Raw genomic sequence first — 24,080 nt, 5'->3', positions numbered from 1 at the left:
AACATGTTACTACAACAATAATACTCAGTACCTCATGAGTATTCCAAAGACATCTAACGTGACATACTTGACATTCAACAATACACCACTACACTCTCCGAGTGACCCTAGAGGCGCAGGGCATCACAGGGGGAAGTCAGCACTGGCACTGGTATCTAGGGCATCTGGGTCATGAGGTCAGAAGCGGGGCACCAGATGGAGAGCCTGTACCCAGGAAGTGTGCCAGAGAGGCCAAAGAAAATGACCGTGCTGGAGACCACCCAGACCAAGGGAAGCTTAAGAGTGTCCAGCAGGGGGTGCTCGACTTGGGCTGCTCCTCCCCACTCCCTGGTCTCACACAGACGCAGAGGCTAAATGAGCTATATTTGCACTAATTCCCACGGGAGCAGTACCAGGGAGTACTAGATCATTCTGATACCTTTTCTCACTGCATTTCCAGCTCCATTTCATGGGCTCATAAACATTAAGGACCAGCTCCCCGGCTGCTGCAAATCCCCATAGCTCCATTAAAGTCCACAGAGCCATGTTCCTTTCTACCAGCTGAGCGACTGGGCCCATTGCCATCCCCTGCCTCTGCCAGTGTGGGATTGCGCCTTGCAATATAGACATTGGCTCTGGGCGAAATACCGGCTTGGCACTTTGTGAAGGCCACCATCTTGACTTGGATTGAACTGAGGACCTCCAGAGTGAAAAAGCCCAGGCTTTCTAACCACGAGCTGCAATAGACTCACCGCCTTTTTGAACCAGAGAGAGGGTGGGACACATAACAAACACTGATCAGCTGCAAACATGGGCTGAGTAGAAAATACACACACCAAAACCACACACTGATCACACACACACAAAATACACACAAATAAAATACACATCGATCAGTCACACATATGGACTGAGTAGAAAAGACACACGAAGCCAGGGGAGTGTTGGGTGGAAATTTTCCTTCCCTCCAGGAGACTTTTACCATGCCCTCTAAAAAAAGGTGTTTGGGGAGGGTTGCAAGGCAGGGCTGAGGATGTGGCTTTACTCCATGCTTCCCCTGCTAGGAATGTTAGTTACTCGCTGCTGAAACTGGGGGTTGGCGACAGGCACGGCAGCCCAACTGGCCCTGAACCCCATTCGCTCTTGTGTGTGCGTGCGGCTGAACTGTGCCCGGTCCCCAACACTGACAGCCGTGGTCAGGAGTGAGGAATGTTTGTGATGCAGACAAGACAGATGGCTTTGGGTAGCAGCAGTGGGAATGGCCCCTGGTACGGCCCGTGCTGGACCTCCTTTGTGAATCTGGTCTCCAAAACTGTCACACAAGCACTCAGTGATCGCTCCAAAGCCTATTGCATTCAGTGTCAGTCTTTTCACTGGTGTCAATGGATCAGGCTTTGAATCCACCTGGCAGTAAATTATCCCTGGGCCAGGGATTTCGATTGGATTTCTTTTGTCCCTTCTGTTCGGATCTTGCACTCTGTTTTCCACCTCTGAACCTCAGCAGGGCACAGCCTGTGAATTATTGGCTAAATCAGAAGCAGCCCTGGAGCTTGAATGTGAGCCTCAAACTCCAGCCTTTCCCTGGACAGCCCTAGGTGATAACTTTAACTACATCAATTAGTCTCTGTTCTCTCTCTCCAGGTCTCAGGCTGTCACCAGATTACGTCTCATCTAAATCTGGTGGCCAAACAAATTAAAACTAATGAGGCCATTAGGGGTCACATTAACATACAATCAAAATGGGATAACGCCTGAAAACAGATTACTACCAGTCTGGGCACGTGTTGTGCATCATGCTGCCAATTTCGAAACAAGCTCGGAGAGAAATGAGGCAAATGAACCCTAATGAGATGAAATGGCACCGAATTTATGAAGGGAAAGAACGCGGCTTCCTTCTCCCCAGGTTTTTTTTTTTAACATAATTTTCCGGCATGTTTAGTATTTGCGAATAATGCTGGGTCTACCGCCCCAGAAATGGAACCGGGTATCCCTCCACAGCCTGCCTCACAGCGTTAGAAGGATGGGCCACTGGATACCGCTTGGGAGTAGGCCTCAGATGACCAGGGGTCAATTTCCAGCCCAATCACCAGTTTCTTCTGTGACGTGGGGCAAATCACTCAATCCGCTGTGTGTGTCTGTAAAAGGGCAATAGTACTCCTGACTTCACAAGGGTACTGTGAGGCTAAAGTGATGATGAGGCGCTAAGATACTAGGGTAGTGAGGTCATAATCACCACATCAGGGCATCAATAGATGGGCCTAGGATAGACAGCTTGTCTCTGCCATTGTACCTCAGGCTATGTACACACTGACAGCGGCAAATTTACCACCATCAGGTCAATTTTTCCGGTTCAATTGAGCGGCAGTGAAGACCCGCTCAATCGATCCGGAAGTCGATCTAATAAAACCCATTGGCGCAGCCCAGTGGAGACGGCGCGCTGAAGGGAAGCTCAGAAGTTGACAGGAGTTACGCAAGCTACTCTGCGGAGGTTGTGTAACTCCCGTCGACTGCTGCCGAATTTTGCCAGCAGTGTAGACCTGCCCTCAGACTGAGAACTGGTCTACACTACAGAGTTTGGTCGACAAAAGTCAGCTGCTTTTGTCGACAAAACAGTGGCGGTGTACACATTGAAATGCTCCTCCTGCCCATCTAACGCCTCTGCTACGTCAACATAATGAAACCACCCCAACGAGAGGTGTAGTGCTTATGTCTGTGTAGGTAGGCCGGGTGATGCAGTGTCAGTGTAGATGCTGTGTTCCTTACATCAGCTGTTGGCTGGAACCATGAAATTGACAAGAAAGCTGGGCAGCTAGAACCCAGCTGCCCGCCACTCCCCTGAGAGCTGAATGGCTGAACTTCACTCCCAGCTGGGAGGCGGGGGAACAAACCTGGGTGGCTGGACCCCACTCCCAGCTGGGAGCAAGGTGAGATGCCCCGAGCGGCTGGACCCCGCTCCTATTTCAGTCTCCAGATCTATTCCTTTATGGGCTCCATCCAAGGAAAAGATGGAAGATTAAATGCTAGCCTTCCAGGACAAGAGGGATCTCAACACAGAGGGCTGGCTGGAGTTACCATGAGGTCTCCAGTGCCAGCTCCTTAAACACTGGTATCATCTTGGCATCATTAGGTTGGTTTTTTTTTTTTACAGCCCTGGTGCTCACGCTTCTCTTTGCAACTTGATCTCTTCCCTTCACCCATTTGTCTTTATTTTGCCTCCCCACTTCTTGTCTGCTGCACACAACTTCTGTGGCGCACAGCAGGGTGGGTGCTTTGTATTCAGCTCACATCCTACAGGAAACTGTTCTCTTCTGCAGCAGCTGGAGGAGAGAGGAACAAATCTCCCTTCGTGTTTGGTGTCTCGACCTGAGCAAAACAACACCCTGGGTTTGTCGCCTTCTGCCAACGGCTCTCAGTGCAGTCCCCCCAGCGCCCACCCCTCAATAACAGCGCATGACCCATCAGTAAATATGACCTCTAAAATCTGACAGTTTCCTGCTTTTCACAGACTAGGTACCTATCCTCATTTAGTGCTTGCTTGTTCTTTTTCTCTGCCCTTGCTGTATTGTGTGCTAGGGTCTTTCCTCCCGCCAAGGGAGGCTGGATGGGGTGCAACTCAGTGTTGCTCCTTGGGTGGCTAGCGGGATGACACTGGAACAAAGAGAGAGGCACCTTGACCTATGCCGTGACCTTCCTCAGCGCCATCAGCTCCTGGAGCGAGTTCCATTCTCAACCATCCTCCACTCCCTCCTGGCAGCATGCTGGGACGTCACCACCCAGATGTGCACGAATCACCCATTCAGGAGGCAAGGATTGAGGTGTCACGCATAGAACAGACAAGTGTCTAGCTAGGTTTGATTGGCATTAACCCTTTAATAACCACCCCTTGCAATAAGGGGGAACCAATGTCTTGGGCAGGTCCAAGAGGGAGATCATTTGGGATCAGCAGGAACCTGGCGTAAATCTAGAAGGCTGGGGCTGGCAAGGGGCCATAGAAAGGCCGAAGCAGGGAGAGGAGAAGGATGAATATCCAGCCGTGTGGTCATGTGCCTTGTCCCTTGTCACCCAGCAAAAATAAGGAAAGGTTACAGAGCTGCTTCTGCAAAATAAAGGTTCTTCTCTAATGGGAGGTTTCCCCTGTGTTCTCATCCTAAGCTTCTGCAGCTACCAGTCTGTGTGTGCCTGGGAGAAAGCCACAGGGGCTGGAAGCTGGAAAAGAGAGCGCTGGGGGAAACCTGGAGTAGGGGCGGCCACCTAGGAAGTTTGGAACAAGGAAGGGTGTCGTGGGGAGGGTGGAGCAGGGTGGTGCTGGGGGAGTCCTGGAGAAGGAAAGCAGGCTGGAGAAAGAAAGGGTGCGGGTGGAAGATGGGCAGAAGAAAGGCTTGGAGCTAAGCCACTGGAGATGCCACAACATCCCCCACTGTCAAATGCATCTGCTCTCAGACTAAGGCCATGTCCACACTACCACGTATGCCGGCAAAACTTATGTCGCTCAGAGGTGTGAAAAAACACACCCCGAGCGACGTAAGTTTCTCCAGCATAAGTGGTGGCGTGCCCACCGCAGTGTCTGCCGATATAGCTACCGCCGCTCGTGGAGGTGGTTTTATTATGTCAATGGGGAGAGCTCTCTCCCGTTGGCATAGAGCAGCTACACGAGCGATCCTACAGCGGTGCAGCTGCATCGGTACCGCTGTGCCGCTGTAAGCTCGCTTGTGGAGATGTGGCCTAAATCAGCCCTCCCCCCTCGGGGTCCTTTTGGGCTTCTCAGTGCACAAGCACAAACAAATAATGGCAAAAGACAACCTGCTGCTGGCCAGAAGATCACACCTGTCCTATCAGACACAGACCGGGCCACTGCGCCCCCCACATTCCTGGCCTCCGGGTTGGATTACTGGAACTCATTGTGTCTCAGATTGAAGCCACTGGAAATGCTTCCAGTGGTACAGGACAGAGCAGCTGGTCTGCCTACACAGGGACAACTACAGAGAGACCAATTGAGATGACCAAAGAGAGCATAGCAACCCAGGGCCCTGTTCTCTGCATTAGCTCCCCGGGGAATAAGGAGTCCTGCTATTCAGAGGCCTCTATGAGACTCTCTTGTTACCAGAAAAATCACCTCTCTCATGACAGCTACACTCCAGTGGAACAAGAAGACTAAGCAGTAGGGGGAGGCTTGTGAGAGCAGGAGGCAGAATCTTCATATGGGCTGGATGTAGACTGTGGAACTCACTCCCACAGGAAATAAGGACTCAGCTGACCCATTGATCTGATTTTGCAGTGCCTTGGTAAATCCTTCACACAGACACACAACAATCAGACAGAGACTGGATGAGATCGGTCCGAAAGGTTTTCCGCAGACAAAGCCTGGGTCACAGGTAAAGGGCACACTTGGTTCCGCTCATTGGGATAAACTACAGAGAGATCAATTGAGATGACCAAAGAGAGCACGCTAAGGCCTTGTCTAGACTGGGGATTTGCCCCATTCGCAGCCATTGGTGTAGCTGCCCCAGTGCAGTGCTGAGTTTACACAGGGACAGCTGCTGTTTGCACTAGTGCGGCCAGGGTTAAGCCCTGCCTGCACAAATAGTGGCTTCACTTGTCTACACTACACCAGTGGAAGGAAGCAGGCCAAATCCCTAATAATAATTAACGCGCATTACTGTTGTGCCTAGAGGGCTCTCCTGGGACCAGGGCCCTATTGCGCTAGGCAACGTACAAACCTACAACCACAGACAGTCCCTGCCTATAGCGCTGACAGTCTACATAGGCAAGAGAGACAAAAGGGAGGATCATTATCCCCATTTCACAGATGAGGAGCAGATGGATAAAGTGAGTTGCTAAAGGGCTTGGCAGGGAGCTAGGGCTTGAACCCCCACCGTCCGAGCATTGACATAGACAGGGCATTACCCCCATTACAATCTGGACTGGGGGCCCTTGGAGCTCAGAAAGGAGGCATGTTGGCAAGCAGCCCAGAACCACTAGCCCTGGGCACGGTCTGGGGGACAAGTAGAGGACACGGGTCTCCACGGCTCTGAGAACAGCTCCCTTCGGTGCATCAAATTCACTGCAGGCCGAGACCTGTTCCAGCCTGGTCTCAGGCCCTAGGATATAAAGCTGAAGTAACAAGCGAGGAATTCGTTGAATCTCCGGTCCAAGATTCCGCGTAGCCGATGGTGCATGTTCCTGGACGGGCACATTACGGAGAGCGATTCCGGCCCTTTGAGAGGTGCCGTGGAAAGGCTGATCCCCTGACTGGCTGAGAGGCATGTGTCTGTGATTGAGGACAGGTGGGCAAATCCTCAGCCCCTCGTTAAGGGAGGGATTCGCATGTCTCCGAAACTGGCACAGGTCACATCAGCCAGAGCAGCCGTTTGCAGAGCGGCGTGACCCGGGGGGAGATAAGGAAGCTTAGGAGGGGATGAAACAGAAGCATCAGATTCAGGGGAGAGGCAGGCGCTCAGGGAGATGATTTCTGTTACCATTCAGGAGGGGTGGAGTGGTCTCTCAGAGGAGGCTGTTGAGGGACAGGGGGTAGCAGGAGAGTGTTATCTGGGAGGGCAAGGTGCCGACAAGGACTATTCCTCAGGGTAACCTACTGTCTTTGCAGCACCATGGGATCTCGCAGGCTTGCTCAGGTGTTGGACCAGCATAGGCAGGACTTGCTCTCTGCTGACTGGGTGCCTGACCAGCGCAGACGCGTGCCATCTCTGCTCCTCACCCCTCCGCGAAGGAGCACGAGGCAGAGGGGAGAACGCCTTTGGGGAGGCCAAGTGCATCACCCAGGGCCAAAGGAGGAGGGAGAATGTTTTGCTTCCCTTGGGCTTCTCTATACTGATCTGGCTCTCACACTAGAGACACTGACCCCGGAGGGACAGACCGTGCCGACTCTGACGGGATTTTTTTTCCGGCTGAGTCACCTCGCCAGCACACGGGGGGCGTTTGGAAGGGGGGTGAATTGATCACTGGGAATCGATTGTGTGCAGCCGTATTTCCTGCTCAGGGAATGTCTGCCGGGAGATCCATTGTTCCGTTAGTAGGTGAAGTTTTGCTGCTCGGCGGATCGTTATTTGAAATGCAGGCCGGTTAGTTGTGATTGGTCACCTTAATCACATGACGTTGCTTCTGGTCTCTGCCTGGAGGAGCGTCTCTCTGAGGACCAGGCGTCTCGGGGGTGAGCACTCACGTCAGGGATTTCACCAAGCGTTCAGGCCCCTGCGTTCGCAGACAGTGAATGGAAAAGGTTGATGGGTATCGGTGGCTTAATGGGGACCCCTCTGGCTGGAAGAGATCTTCCAGGATCCCGCCGGCTCCAGCGATGTCTCTATGTGATCATGGATCATTATCCCCAGCGGTCTTAGAAGCATCTCCAGATGTTCCTCTGCCTTCTTCTACCGCAGATTTCTGAGTGCATGACTGTAAATGCCGCGCTGAGCAGGTCTCCTGTAAGCCGCTATTCCAAGCCTGGCCCCAGTGGGTAGGAAGTGGAAGCCATTGCCCTCTTTCAGTGACTGGTGAGAACGGAGCTGGGAGTTCTCATGTGAGTGCCTAGGGGGCCTGGTCACGAAAACCCTACCAAATCCCCTCTCTGTACTAGACAGTCAGTTGCTCCAGGTCAGGGCAGAGGCACAAACGACTTGGACTGATGCCGTTCTGCTGTTCATGGCGAGGATAAGTGGAGAAATCGGGGCTAGACTCTCAGGTGGTGTAAATCAGCAGAGTGCAGTGCCGTGGTGCCAAAGAAGGGGGGCCAGTTTATTCCAGCCGAGGATCTATCTAAATTAATGTAAAAGCCACCAAAAGAAGGCAAGCTTCCTGAGTTCATCAGTGGCACAAAAGACGCACCTTCCCCCTCCCCGCCGTGTGTCTCATCCTCTGTATTGCGCCTGGCCCAGACTCTGGAATTCTGCTGAGCAGCAGCAAGGAAAGGTATGTGTCTGCCTACTAATCCTGCTCCGTCTCCAGTGCCTTTTCAAAATGCAGCCGGAGGGGAGATAGTCCACTTTTAAGGCAACTCGCGGAAGAGCTGAGCTGGGATGTCATTGTGCCGGAGAAGTGACCTACTTTCGTTTTATCTGGCTTATCTCTGCTTGCATTGGTTTATTGATGGCAGGAGATACGGGGAAGGCGGTTGTGTTTTAGGAATGTAAATGAACTTTGAATGCAGCCTCTCTTCTCTGGCTCATGCACCGCCTCAGTTAGCAGCAGGAAACACTAAAGCAAGAACTGGGGGGGGGGTTCCCAGAGAGCAACTGCTGCAGCAGTGTTCTCACTGCAGTCAAGGCAGAGGTGGCAAAGAACCAGCAGGGCCAGATTCTTGGCTGGAGCAATGTCGATTGACACCAGTTCAGGATCTGACCCATCTCATATACGGTAGAGAGCAGGGTTTGCTCAGCCAGCCCTTGCCCATAATTAGCAGGGCCAGAGTGGAAACATACCAGGCATCTCAGAGAGAAATTCTGCAGGCTCTTTCCACAGCAGCCTCTTCCCGGTGGAAGATGGATATTGAAACGCGAAGATAGTTTGTGATCCTTTCTCCCTTGAGAGCCTGGCCACAGCCACTACAAACAGGGCTCAGGGAGTTCTCCTGCAGCTCCTCAGAGTACACGATTGTGCCTTGGGTGCCTGTTTCATTCCCGTCCAGGGGTGTTCATGCTGGGTGAAAAGCAAATGACAGAATAATGCTGTGTCCTTCCACCCAAGAATCTCAAAGCACTCCGCAGGCTTTACCGCCTCCTGTGGGGACTGATTGGCCCCATGGGAAACTGAGGCACAGAGGAGTCATGTGATCAAACCAAGGTTACACAAGAAGGGTGTGGCCAGGTCCCCTGCCACTCAGTCCTGTGCTTTGTCTATGAGACCATCCTGTGGGACCTGATCTCAGCTGGGATTCAGGGGTGCTTCCACAAGCAGGTGCCATCTCTGCCTGGCTGTTGCTGGGCATGGATACCCTGGCGTCTGAGAGCGCAGCACGGTGGGAAGGCAAACAGCAAAGCCATGGCGATGAGACGCGCCAGCCTGTGACGTCTGATAGGACAGCGAGGCCACGGCCTGGCAGGGGAAAGAAAGACAGGGACTCTGTACAGGGCAAGTCCTGCCTTTTTCTCCGCAGCTGCAGAGGTTCCCGATAGCAGAACCGGCGTGGTTCCTGCACACAATTCAGGAGACAGCCGTTGAGAGGGAGGCCTGCCACGTGGGAGCTGTGTGCGCTCCCTGGGCTGTGCAGAGTGTTTCCTACCTGGCAGGACATGGGGGGGCAGGTCATCCCTAGGAGTGGGGGCAGAGGATCAGCGCTCCTTTCTTCCCCCTCTAACACAGAATGGCATAGAAGGACCAACAGAGACTATTCCAGCCGCTGCAGCAAACACTGCAGTGGGAAAAATTCCAGCCACAGGCCCCCCGTCCATCAGCTCAGCATCCCACCCAGCTACTCCAGCATGGCCATGGATCTGATGAACGTATCATTGCAAAGAACTAATGGTGGAGGCTGTGTGTCGCTCCAGAGCACTAACAAGCCAGGGTCCCTCCCTGGAGCAGATTCTTCCTCTGCCCCGAGCCTTCTTGCATGTGCGAGCACACCAGTGCAACAGTGGAAGAGCACAAACAACGTCAAGCGGTTCTTTGTCCAGCCCCTGTGCTCGGTCTAGGGCATGTTGAGTCTCCAGAATCTCAAAGCCAGTTTGCAGAGGCTGTGTAACAGCTGTGCAGGGCTGATGCCAAGTTTGCCTGGGAGCTCCCACTACCTCCTCCTCCCCCTCCCATGCAGCTCTCATTGAGTGAGCAGCCGCCACACCTGTATTTGCTAATCAATTTGCAGAGAGCTTTGTAATTGCCCACAAGAAAGCACGGGTGCAGATGTGACAGCGGGCAGGGCGAGGCCACTAAATGAGATTCCTGTTTTCCAAACAGAACCCGAGATTTAATTACAGCCTTGCCGAGTGTTTATGAAAACCCGATTTCTCCCATTGTTTTCCAGCCCCGTGCATATTAAAGCGGCACTTTTTGTTGTCTTGCTTTTCAGTGTTCAGAAAAAGAACCAATGTGGAAAATTACAAACGCAGATTGTACACAAACAATATCTTCTCCCCTTTTCTTTTTTTTTATTCCTCCAATGAATAGCAACATCACAGATTTATTCCTCAGCGCTTCTTGCCCATTTCGACTTCCTTCCAACTGCAAGGACCGCTCTGGTGGGATCTCTGTTTTCTGCATAGGGCAGTGCAAAAGGGGAGGTGGGCAGTTTGCTGCCTTCTAGTGTCCTGGGCAGGCAATGCAGCCAGACATACCCTGGGTGACCAGCCTGTCCACACTGTACACTAAGCCCGGACTCCGAATCAGGTTTGAGTCCAAGCCCCTTTCTACTAGGGTGACCAGATGTCCCGATTTTATAGGGACAGTCCCGATATTTGGGGCTTTGTCTTATAAGGCGCCTATTATTCTCAATCTCCTGTCCTGATTTTTCACACTTGCTCTCTGGTCACCCTACCTTCCACACACACACACAAAGCAGTCTCACCTGGGTCAGCAAACACTCAGGACCTAGGTCCTAGGACTTTGCTAGGAGAGTGGATCAGAGCCCAAGTCCTGCTGCGACTCGGGTCCAAGTCCTGTCGTTTTGCAGTGTGGACACAGTTCAAGCCACAGACCCGAGTCAGAAGCTCTCTGCAGCGCAGTATGAACGTATCACGCCTGCGAGATGCAGGGACAGCAACTGTAAGCCCAGGTTTACAATGCAGGGAGGATGCTGAGGCCTGGGCTTGAAAACAGCAAGTCCACAACCCCAAGACTCTGGGTTTACACAGAGGTGGGGTGTCAGCACTGGAGAGCCAGCCGGGTATCTCTGTACATTGCAACCTGAATGGAAATACCTGCCCTGGCCTCTGTGGAGGATGCAGGAGCGGAGCAAGGGGGTTTACCTTTGAAGCCCTAAAGAAATGGTTTCTGAGGGTCTGAACAGGTTTGAGATGGACTGATCTTGCAATACGTGGAGCCTAATTCAGCCCTGGTGTCAGCACTGCAACTCCGCTGAAGTCCACAGGTCGTGCCCGTTTGCACCAGCAATGAATTTGGGCCACGTAAAATTGGTTCTTTCCTCCCTCACCATCCTGGACTATTCCCAGTAATATTTCCCAAGCCTGGAATTGATGATGAGTTGCAGCAACTCCTGCTGAGGTTTTTGGATGCTTCTGGTTCAAAGGCACAATAGCTAGGTTAACAATGGCCATGCATTAACATCGAGCCTGTGATTTTACAGCCACGAGACCCAAGGATTTCAGAGTGAAGCTTCCCATGCTGACCTTAACTCTGCCCTCTTGTGTAACCGATCACAATAGCACCTGACGGAAACATCACAGGGCCTTCCTTCCAAGCTCCTATCACGCTGATCACAGAGACATTCCCTTCAGCAAATAAACATTTATCTCAGATGGGTTTGCTGGAGGAGACACATGGCACAGCACTGACTTAGTGCCTTCATGGGTGGGATCCAGTGTTTCTCCCGAGGCACTGGCTGGGCACGGCGGTGCAGAGAGGCCCATATGTACCAAGGTAGCTCGCCTGAAAATGCCACAATCAGGGCAGGCTTCAAAAAGGAGAGCAGGTTCCCCCAGAACTGCTGGCTAACGCTGAAGTTTGATTCCCCAGCCAGCCACAAACAACACTCCTGTTTCCCCACGCTGGTTATCAAGAAGCTAAAACAAGAAGTCGCACAGCCCCCTTCATTACATTTCAGTCTCTGGCTCCCAATCAGCAACCAGGCCCAGTAAAATGAGAAGTGATTTAAAGCTCTGATCACTGTATAAAAATGTTCTTCTGATCCCCAAGGGGTCAGCCACATTACCAGATCAATACTAGTTTGGATCTTACCCAAAATATCACGCTGCCAGCCAATCCTTTAGTATCTCAAACTAAAGGTTTATTATAAGTGAAAAGGTTCATTGTGAAAGCAAGAAGAGAGGTGTTAAATAATCAAAGCAATCAGATACATACAAGTGACTCCAAAGTCCATATAAATCAGATTCTTCGCAATATTGGTGAGTTTGTTGGCTTGTACAGTTCCTCTGGAGTACATCCAGCACCTGGTGTGATGCTGTCTGGATTAGGGATGACCATTTATAATATTATTTAATACCAATATGAGAAAATTGTCGTGTTTCTTACAAGATATGCCATGTCAGGTACCACTGGAAAGGTTATCATTTGCTAAGTATGATAATATTGTTTGTGCGTATGTAACGTCTTGGTACTGTAAGTTATGGATAGGTGTGATATATCCGTATCCAAAAACTTGTGCTGTGCTACTGGGTTACACCCCCCAGGCAGATTAGTGTCAGCACTGATGACTCATCAAGGGTCATCACCTAGACAATGAGCCCACGGAGAGAAGACAGGGCTGAGCTTATGAGTCATCAGGACATGTAGGGACATGCCTGTGGTCAGGGGGACTGCAAGTGCTTTTCCTTGCCATGTGCTGCGAACCTGTGTTTGAAACAAGCCACGTGGCAGACCAGAGACTATCAAATGCAGCTTCACCATCCCCATTTTGTCTTCATTCCTGGTTCCTCGCTCTGGATCACCTATTCTACATCTGAAGCTATGAAACAAAGGACTGAGCTCCATCCAGGTATTAAATGTTCTCCAGAGGAATTGTACAAGCCTGGAAACTCCACAGTTCTGCTGAGAATCTGATATATGTGGACTTTGAAGTCAATGGTATGTATCTGATTGCTTGGACCATTTAACATCTCTCTTCTTGTTTGTTTCTTTCATTTGATAATAAACCTTTGGTTTCCGTTACTAAAGGATTGGCTGGCAGCCTGGTATTTTGGGTAAGATCCAAACTTATATTGATCTGGTACTGTGGCTGACCCTTTGGGGAGAGAACATTTTGGCAAAGGGAATAGAATTTTAAATAACTTATCTCTTTACTGGACCTGGTTGCTGATCGGGATCCAGAGACTAAAATTCAATATAGGGAGCTGTGTATTTCTTGTTGTAGCTTCTTGATAACCAGTGTGGGAAATCAGGAGCACTGTTTATGATTGGTCAGGGAGTCTAACTTCAGTGTTACCCACCAGCTCTGGGAGAATCTGCTCTCCTTTTGCAGCCTGCCCTGACCTTGGCATTTTCACGTGGGCTACCCTAGGCCCGCAGGGGTCACAGCGGGATGAGTCCATCAGTCCTTTGTTTCAAAGCTTTAATTGCAGAGAAGTTGATCCAGAGGTAAGAAGCAAGAATGAAGACAAGATGGAGATGGTGCAGCTGCCTTTTATATTCTTTGCCACGTGGCTTGCCCTAAAGACAAGCTCACACCACAAGGGCATGGAGAAGCACTTGGAGTCCCCTGTCCACCAGCATGTTGTCCCTACATGTCCTGCTGATCACAGGCATAGCCCTTGGCTTCTCTCCCAGGGTGCATCATATAGCTGATTTCCCTTGAAGGATCATCAAACCAGCAAAGTAGGGCTGCTGCCAATTCGTCTGGGAGTGTGACCCAGAAACACAGCACCAGACTGAGATACAAATATATCACACATATTTATAACTCACAATACAAAGCTGATACAAACATATAAACAATATTATCACACTTAGCAAATCAGAACTTTTCCAATGATACCTGATACGGCATATCTTGTAAGAATCATTAGAGTGTTGTCATATTGGTATTAACAATATTATGAATGGTCACTCCTATTTCAACCAACGGCATTGCAGACTCCTATGATGGCAGAGCTGCAAGAAGAGAAGTGAAAGGCCATTGGAGAAGAGAGGGCTTCCCCACAGAATTCAGCTATAAAACTGGACCGACCCCCTCCCGCCAGCTAGAAACAGAAGGGCTATTGAGTGAAACAGCTGGGAGCCTTCAAAACTTCCAGGTTTCCTCCCAGTGACTCTTGAGAGTGAGATACAAAGAGAATCTCCTTTACTAAGGTGCATCAAATAAGGGATTCCCAGGCTGGCTTGAATCAGTGTAGGTCAGAGCAACCCTTAGAAGATTTTTCTTTGAACATTTGTGAATGTAGTTATGATGGAAGATGCCAACTTATTTAATACCTGCTCTGAGCAGGGGGTTGGACTAGATGACCTCCTGAGGTCCCTTCCAACTCTATGATTCTATGATTCTATGAATAATAATGTCAGCCCTGCTCTGGCCCTGCCCCCCACCTGCGGCTCCTGGCCCACACCTCAGCCCCCACCTGCAGTGCCCGGCCCCCACCTCGGCCTCCAGCCTCCATGGTCCTGCTTCTAGCTGCAGCCCCCAGCCCTCACCGTAGCCCCACTACTGACCCAGCCCTAGCTGGGAGAGGGTGAGGGGTATGGACAGAGGTGGGGGAGGCATGGGGTAAAAAGTTTGGGGCCCACTGACCTACACCGATATGCAGGTAGAAGTATCTTTTAAAATCGGACTCCCATAACAAATTTCTTCGGAGGAACGTTAGGTTTGTTTGTGGTTTCTTCCTCCAGAGCATCATAAGTTCATCATACTGCTCGAGCAGTATTTTTATACTCCACCCTAGTCATCTAACCAAGCTTCCATTTCTTGTAAGCTTCCTTTTTGTGTTTAAGTTCACCAAAGACTTCTTTGTTAAGCCAAGCTGGGCGCCTGCCATATTTGCTATTCTTTCTGCACATCAGGATGGTTAGTTCCTGCACTACGCCGCAAGGAAGGGATAGGATACAGAGTGACTTAGACAAATTAGAGGATTGAGCCAAAAGAAATCTGATGAGGTTCAGCAAGGACAAGTGCAGAGTCCTGCATTTAGGACGGAAGAATCCCATGCACAGCTACAGGCTGGGGACTGACTGGCTAGGCAGCAGTTTTGCAGAAAAGTAGCTGGGGGTTACAGTGGATAAGAAGCTGGATATGAGTCAGCAGTGTGCCCTTATTGCCAAGAAGGCTAATAGCATATTGGGCTGCATTAGGAGGAGCATTGCCAGCAGATCGAGGGAAGTGATTATTCCCTGCTATTTGGCACTGGTGAGGCCTCATTTGGAGTATTGTGTCCAGTTTTGGGCCCCTCACTACAAAAAGGATGTGGAGAAGTTGGAGAGAGTCCAGTGGAGGACAACAAAAATGATTAGGGGGCTGGAGCACAAGACTTATGAGGAGAGGCTGAGGGAACTAGGTTTGTTTAGTCTGCAAAGGAGAAGAATGAGGGGGGATTTGATAGCAGCCTTTAACTACCTGAAAGGGGGTTCCAGGGAGGATGGAGCTAGGCTGTTCTCAGTGGCGGCAGATGGCAGAACTAGGAGCAATGGTCTCAAGTTGCAGTGGGGGAGGTCTAGATTGGATATTAGGAAAAACTTTTTCACTAGAAGGGTGGTGAAGCACTGGAATGGGTTACCTAGGGAGGTGGTGGAATCTCCATCCTTAGGAGTTTTTAAGTGCAGCTTGACAAAGCCCTGGCTCAGATGATTTATCTGAGGTTAGTCCTGCTCTGAGCAGAGGTTTGGACTAATTGACTTTCTAAGGTCCCTTCCAACCCTAATCTTTTATGATTCTATGATTCTATAAGTTCTTTGAGGCAGAAATCATCTTTTTGTTCTGTGTTCGTACAGCACCTAGCACCATGAGGTCCTTCGCCACTTTCCTATCATCCTCCCTGGATCTTCCCCCGGGTCCTCTCTCCATCATCCCCCTGTATAGCCCAGTATAAAAGGGTACTGCCAACAGAATTGAGGCAGTCAATCCCAGGAGCTTGGGGAGGGACGGCTGGCTGCCCTGCAGGCGGAAGGAGGTCAGGCCCCGGGACAGAGCAGTGGCTGACTGCAGGAGTTCAGCAGAGCAAATGCCCTGATAGAAGGCCGGAAGAGGCACTGGGGCTGTGGGAACATGGCCCAGGGAAGTCTGTTGAGGAGATGGGGGAGAGGCGGTGAAATCTGGCGGCACATAGGGTCCCTGGTCCAGGACCCGAAGTAGTGGGTGGGCCCGGGTCCTTCCCCACCTCCCCCAGACCACCGTTGGAGTGGGGGTAGACTGTAGCGGCCACTGAAGTAAGTGGCGGAACCAGGACTGCAGAATCCCCAGGTGCGGGGAGGGAGGGACACAGATTGTGGCCTGGTCAGGAAGAGGGCGCGGTGGGTCCTGACGGCAGCGAGAGGGACTACCGGTGAGCCCTGAGGAAGTGTGATGGAGCACGCCCGCGGACGTGGGCATCCACTTGAGCTAGTCCCCAGATCACCAGCAGGCGGCACCAGTCTGGCGGAGAGCGCTGCGGGTCCTTCACACCCTCTGATTCCCATGGGCCGTCTCCCTCCGTGTGGCCTCTCGGCTCTGCAGCAATGCGGCACGGCCAGGCTGTTCCGGCTACCGGGGTCTGAGACAGTTCAGCGCGTCTCTCGTCCCTGGAGGCAGTCTGTGACGCCGCCCTGTAATGAGGACATTGGCCAGACTCCCACGCTGAGCAAGATTCATTACAGAGCTCTGTTTGCTTTCTGCGTGTCGTTAAGCATTAGTGTGTTAATCAGCTGTTCCCTCCCTCCCCCCAGTTTAAATCCTGCTATCAGGATCCCCATAGGTTTCACACACACGCAGGGGACACGCACGTATATATTAGTCCTATCTTTGCCTCCATCGTGCAGGAAGCAGCTGCTTACTAAGCTCCCCTCCTGTCCGCTGGGTTTTCACTGCTGATTCCATCTACCTCCAGCATAATCCCTGCTTGTAATTACAAATATCCTGGGCAGGGCTGGGCGGTGAGCATGGAGCCAGCCACGCAGCACGCTGACCCGCGGGGGGGTAGCACTGGCTGAACTTTACTGCCAGCTCCATTTCATCTGCCCCTCTGACCCGGGAATGATGCGTTTAGCTTCCTCCGTGGCTTCCTCTCCGTATGCAGCAGGTTCTGTCCTTCCCTGCCAGATGCTGTCTGCATTGGCCATGGTGCAGGTGAGCCAGCGCAGGGTGAGTCGGTTTTTACAGCGATTGCACGGTGCTAAGTGAACCCACCAAAAGTGGCGAGGGGGGGCGGTGGGAAGGGCAGCGATGGCCGAGCTGCGGTGTGACATCACGCTGCCTTGCTCAGAACCCACTCGGTCCTGTGGTGTCAGCGCACGAGGCCGGCCTCGTGCACCCTCTGTCTGGGCCTCAGACCGGTTCAACAGGAAAACGGCAGCCTTGACTTTTCATTGCCCGTGGGAGGGAGATCCCGACCCAGCTGCAGGGGAACCGAGTCTAGGGAAGAACACTTCTATAGAGCAGGGGTTCTGGGACTAGGGGAGCCGGCTTGAAATGGTTTCCATCATCTGCAGTGTTGTTCAACGGCTTTCAGCACTCCCCACTGTAAAAATGGTTCCAACGCCAATGGAGAGCCATGTACCATAGGGAAATACCCTCTATTCCATTCCTGCTGCTCTTCCTCCGCCTCCAGGTACCAGCTGTCCGACATCAGACTTGGGCCTGGGATTTGTACCTGACCCCTACCCGCCCCGCCCAGGTCAGATCTGGCTGCCAAACCAAAAAGTGAGGAGGAGAAGTAGTTGAAACCTGAGGTGGCGGAGAAGGACGGCCCAGTGATTAGGGGACCTAACCTAGGGCTTGGGAGACTTGAGTTAAATGATGTGCTGCCGATGTGTCCTGGGGCAAGCCCCCTGGGACCTGTCTCTCCGAAGAGTTAGTAAGAGGCAGACTGGGAGTAAATCCACCTTGCGCTAGCTGTTCATCCGGCCCTGGTGCCGTGCGTTCCCATTCCCCAGCGTGCTTTGCACACTACAGGCCTTCCCGCGCCCAGCCGGAGGCCCACACAGACAGTTAGCACACAGCAGGCTAGCGCAAGGGAGAGTTACACCCCTGCTTGCTGCAGCCTGTTCGTATAGATAAGGCTTCTGTCCCTCTGCGCCTCAGCTCCCTTCTGTGCCATGCGGGTAATAGCCCTGCCCTACCTGACAGGGGTATTGTGAGGACAAGCCCATTAAAGCCTGGGGCACGCTCAGATACTACCGCGCTGGGGGGCATTTAAGTACTATAAAGAGGCAGCGAAGGCAGGGCTGTGGGAGATTTCAAAGCGTGGCAGTGAGATGATCCCCCTGTTGGGGTCCCATGGGTGGATTTGTTCTTTGAGTGCCATTGACAGTCAATTCACAGAGCCAAGTGACGTGCCGTGGCACTGGCAGACCAGGTGCCAGCTCGTGCCAAGGTCCCCACGTGTCAGCTGAACACTGACCAATGCAGCGCTGGAACCAGGCTGGCTCTCCTGCGTGCTAGCATTGCTGAAGGAGGTATTAGGACTAGAAAAATGTGGTTAGTGCTCAGACCGTATTGAACGCTTGTGAGTTGCTGCCTGCATTAATCGCACTTATAACCTCTGTATCCCATATTGTAAGGTGATATTTCAACTTTGGTATTGTAAGCCTCTGTAACTGTAAGTCACCACGCAGGAGACAGACAGTAAGTAGCGTGAAATGCTGAATCCCAGCAGAAGGTGTCCTGTCCAACAAGGAAGGCCCATGGACGCCAGACGGACCAAGTGTGCACCATTAAAGACAAGACTTTGTTGTTCTGCTATCCCCCATCCATGAAGATGAATCATGTAAGTGAATTCCTCCCATCAGGTGAATTTGCTGCTCAGAGCACACTGAGTTGGGGGGAAGGGAATAAAAACCCCTAACAAAAGGAACTGTATCTCTATGATGCTTGGACTCTGGGGGGCAAGATTTCAAGGCATAAGCAAGAGATCCCCAGCTGCTTAGTCTCAGTTAGCCCTACAGGACATATAGCTGTTGCTTATGATAAAAACTCCTATTATCTTTTGAAATTTAAGATTATAACACATTTGTATATCTATATTTATCTTGTTTAACCTTGTAAATAACTCGCATTTCCTGTTCCTATATAATAAATCTGTATATAGTTTATTACAGGATTGGCTATGAGCATTTTTTGTGAGAGATCTAAGGTGTGATTAATCTGCGGTATATGACTGGTCCTTTGGGACTGGGAGAAACCCAAATATTGCTGTGATCCTTGGTGTAAGGGACCATCTATCACAAAGGTGGGCTCACCTGGCTGGGTCAGTGCCCAAGGGCCCTGTCTGTGACCCCAGGTTAAGGCTGTTATCGTGCCTGAGGATTTGACACTTGATAGTTGGTTAGTAAAATCGAAGTATAGAACTCTCAGCCAATCTCAGTGTTCGTAAGTCCGCCCTCAAATTGGTACTCATGCTCTTGAGTCACTGCAGGATGGCTTGACAGGTGTTTTCAGAGGAGATCTCTTTCCCTGGCATAAGAGGAATAGCTCCCTTTATCAGGGTACACCAGCGAGGGATTAAAGCTCCCGAAATCATAGATCAGACAGGACAGTCTAACTCCCACTAGCCCTTGATTTAGATCTCATCCAGCAGATCCTCTAGCATCACAGCTTTCCCCACCACAATTGCAGAGCATTTACTGAACCACCAACACACTCCGAGGAGGTCGGCCATCCCCATAGCATCTAGGTGGGCACATCTTAGCTTGCGAGATGCCACAGGATCCGAGGCCCAACTGCTGTGTAGCCACACACGCTATGCAGCTGTATGATCCCCATTCCCTGTGCATGGGTGCTGCAGCGGTCTCCTCCTCCCTAGTACTTCCGCCTTTCCATTCGCAAGCCGTTCCCTTTCCTGCGCAACCAGGATCCCCTTTCTCCGTCCCTGCTCCACAAGTCTCCATCCTTCAGCACGCCCCTTCCTTCCTGCTCTTTATTACGTCATAACTCATTAGCATTCCTCCCAGGCCCCCTTTAATAAAGATGCTGAGAGATAAGGCCTATGCTTGCATATTAAATGTATAAGATATATAATCCTGCTAATTAAGTTGAATTTAATCTTGAGGTCTAAATTAGAAGGAAGGGGGGGGTAAAGAAATACCATCCATGCCATACGGTTTATAACACCCGGCAATTTCCTTTCCTACTAAGGGCAGCCTGATTACGACCCTCCCTTTGAGCTCAGGGAACTCCAACAATGCATGGTTCACTTTGACGGCTCACTTCTTCATGCCAATGTTACAGCGTTAGAGATTCAAAGGCTACAAAGAGGAGAAGGAGGATGGTCTAGTGGTCAGCATGCGACCAGGGGCTGTAAAAGACCAACATTCAATTCCTGTGACCTTGGGCATGTAGCTTCGTCTGTGTGTTAACTGCCCATTTGTAAGAGAGATTATGATGATAAAGCTTCCCTACCTTCCAGAGTGTTGTGAGGTGCCCAGATACTATCGTGATGGGTGCTGTATATGAACCTGAGCCAGACGCACACTTACAAGACCATAACACACACCTATCTTGTGTAGTACAAGGGGAGAAGCAGCCACCTCTGCATTTCAATTGCCAAACACTTTCCATTCTAAGAAATTATTGCGACTGTTTCTTTGAAGAGTTCTAACAGCGCCATTGTTTGCAACAGGACTTTGAAATTTGGCCACAGAGCGCTTCTGGCCTCACGAAAATCCCCTCCAATTTGACTGAGTTACCCACTGTCAAAAATCTCCATTTCTTGTCTGTGATTGGCACGTCCCAGCTTTATTTTGGCGGCATGCCAAACCTTCTATGGCAGTGCCCATGCATCATGCCTGGGTGTCCTGCATCAGCATTTCACACAGAGGGCAAAATCCAGAGGGAACCCAGACCAAATGGACGCATGAGGCCGCACTAGGAGGATCCAAAGAGACACACACCAAAGCGAAACTGTTGATGCTACGCCCAGCGCAATGGGGCCCTGACCCAGACGGGCCCTTCCCATTGCTGCTGTGACACAGACAATGCTAATTCTGATCTTCCATGCACCAGCTTTACCCCACTGTAACCCCATTCAATTGGATCTAGTTACTCCCGATTTACACAGGCATATGTCAGAACAGAAGCAGGCCCACACCACTATTTCCCCAGCACCAGTTTCCGATATGGCCAGGTCACGGGGCTTTCTGGATTTACAGGAATTTCTCTGGTCCACATGATACCTGAGAAGCATCTCACACCCACCGATGAATCTCGCCTCCCCTTGCGGATGAGTGATTATTATTATCCCTAGGGGAAAAATGTGGCACGCACAGATTCAGGGCCTGATTTGCAGAGCTGCTAAGCATATACAGCCACCAGGGGCGTTCAGTGCTTCTGAAAACGAGGCCTTGTGTGATCTATCAAAATCCACATGGCCTATCTGAGGCTAGAACGAACATCACCTGGCTTCACCCCCAAGACAACACTTCTGCCATCTGTCAGGGCAAGGGCAGCTCACACCAGGAGTCTCTCCCAGGGGATTAAGCTGAAGGAAATCTGTGGAGTGGTTCCCCTAATGGTCACAGCTCTCTGTTATGTTATTTGAGACCTCCCCACTCTTGTTTTGACTGAGTTTCGCTGAGCTTTGAGGTTCAGATGAGCAGCCCAGGGCATTGAGTTACAGGAGGGATGGTTTGCTGAGCCAGGGAACACACACACAGCGACAGGATAAAGCGTGTCACGCATAAGAACGTCCATACAGGGTCAGATCAATGGTCCATCTAGCCCATTATCCTGTCTTCCGACAGTGGCCAATGCCAGGTGCTCCAGAGCGAATTAACAGAACAGGTAATCATCAAATGATCCATCCCCTATAACCCACTCCCAGCTTCTGGCACACAGCAATCCTTGCCCATCTGGCTAATAGCCATTGATGGACCTATCCTCCAAGAATTTATCTAGTTATTCTTTGAACCCCATTATAAACTTGGCCTTCACAACATCCTCTGGCAAGGAGCTCCGCAGGTTGACTGTGTGTTGTGTGAAAAAATACTTCCTTTTGTTTGTTTTAAACCTGCTACCTATTCATTTCATTTGGTGACCCTTAGTTTTTTTATTATGCGAAGGAATAAATAACACTTTCTTATTTAAGTTCTCCACACCAGTCATGATTTTATAGACCTCTATCATATTTCCCCTTAGTCATCTCTTTTCCAAGCTGAAAAGTCTCAGTCTTATTAATCTCGTCTCATATGGAAGCTGTTCTATACTCCTAATTATTTTAGTTGCCTTTTCTGTACCTTTTCCAATTCCAATATGTCTTTTTTGAAATGGGGTGACTAGAGTTACATGCAGTATTCAAGATGTGGGTGTACCATGGATTTATAAAGAGGCAATATGATATTTTCTGTCTTTTTATCTATCCCTTTCCTAATGATTCCTAACATTTTGTTAGCTTTTTTGACTGTCGCTGCACATTGGGTGGATGTTTTCAGAGAACTCTCTACAATGACTCCAAGATCTCTTTCTTGAGCTGGAACAGCTAATTTAGACCCCATCATTTTATATGGATAGTTGGAATTATGTTTTCCAATGTGCATTACTTTGCATTTATCATCACTGAATTTCATCTGACATTTTGTTGCCCAGTCACCCAGTTTTGTGAGATCCTTTGTAACTCTTCCGAGTCTGCTTTGGACTTAACTATCTTGAGTAGTTTTGTATTGTCTGCAAATTTTTTCCAGCTCATTTATGAATATATTGAACAGTACTACTCCCAGTATAGACCTCTGGGGAACACCACTATTTACCTCTCTCCATTCTGAGAACTGACCATTTATTCCTACCTTTTGTTTCCTATCTTTTAACCGGTTACTGATCCACGAGAGGACCTTTCCTCTTATCCCAAGACAACTTACTTTGCTTAAGAGTCTTTGGTGAGGGACCTTGTCAAAGGCTTCCTGAAAATCTAAGTTCACTCTATCCACTGGATCACCCTTGTCCACACGCTTGTTGACCCCTTCAAAGAATTCCAGTAGATTGGCGAGGCATGATTTCCCTTTACAAAAACCACGTTGACTTTTCCCCAACAAATCATGTTCATCTATGTGTCTGATAATTCTGTTCTTTACTATAGTATCAACCAATTTGCCTGGTACTGAAGAGGCCTGTCATTGCCAGGATCACCTCTGGAACCTTTTTTAAAAATTGGCGTCACATTAGCTGTCCTCCAGTCAACTGGTACAGAAGCTGATTTAAAGGATAGGTTACATACCACAGTTAGAAGTTCTACAATTTCACATTTGAGTTCTTTCAGAATTCACACATTTGAATGGTCAGCTCAGGACGTTGCAGGGAAAAAAGATCCTGGCATGTCGCTGACTCACAGGCTGAGGGGACTAACCTTTCACCTCTGGAGTGCAAATCCAGCCTGAGGTCACACGCGCAAATGCAAGTGGTGCTCTCAGCCTTGGAGCCATCTTTACACTACACAAAGTGCCATGATCTGACGCTCACAGCTCCTGAAAGCAACGGGGGTGTTGCACAGCAGGATTAGAGGGGCGCTGGCTTCTGCTCTTGTTTCTGAAGGAGGCAGTGTGGGCTGGTGGAGAAGACACTCAACTGTGACCTGGGCTCTATTCCCAGCTCTGCCACCGACCTGCTGCATGACCTTGAGCAAGTCACTTCCACTTTCTGTGCCTCAGTTTCCCCCAAACACTTTGTCTGGCTCATCTATTGCCATTGGAAGCTGTTCAGAGCAGGGACTCTCTTCCACTATGTGTCTATGCAGCACCCAGCACAGCAGGGGCCTGATCTCAGCGGGGGCCTCTACATGCTACTATAATACAAATAGTGAGTGGTTGAGAAGGGGGTGGACAGTACTGGGGCATGCCACAGGTCAGGACCACAGTGAGTTAGCAGATCTATATTGGGTGGGAAGATGGAATGGCACAGGGCATTGGATGTCAGCTGCTCGAGCTGTCTAGTGGAGTATGAGCAAGAGGCTTGGGGTCGCCTATGGTTGTCCTGTGCCTGGAAATCCTTCCTATCCCTAACCACTGAATTCATTTCCAGTTAACAAACGTGGATAGATCTGTCCCTCTTCATGCACCTACCCAGAGAAGGGGATGTTAGGGCACTAGGCTAGTCCCTTGCAGTGGCTGAGTCCCAAACTAAGTTAGAGAAACATGTCAGCACCAAGCAGCCTTTATACTCCAAAGTCCACCACAAAGGGACAGATCCTGCCTTAGGGCTGTTCAAAACCCGGTGGGTTTGATCCTAGGGGTTGTGCAAATCTTCCAGCGGGTTAAATCCAAGTGCATGGCTGGGTGTAAGACACAGGGCAGAATTCCTGTCCACTCCTTGCTGAAATCCAGCCCTCCTGCTCATTCCTCACTCATCCCATTGGTGCCTA

The sequence above is a fragment of the Emydura macquarii genome, unplaced genomic scaffold (genome assembly GCF_026122565.2).
Source record: "Emydura macquarii macquarii isolate MOO-44397 ecotype Brisbane River unplaced genomic scaffold, CSIRO-AGI_Emac_v2 contig_3470, whole genome shotgun sequence".
Taxonomy (NCBI): Eukaryota; Metazoa; Chordata; order Testudines; family Chelidae; genus Emydura; species Emydura macquarii.
This window is presented reverse-complemented; position numbering follows the sequence as displayed.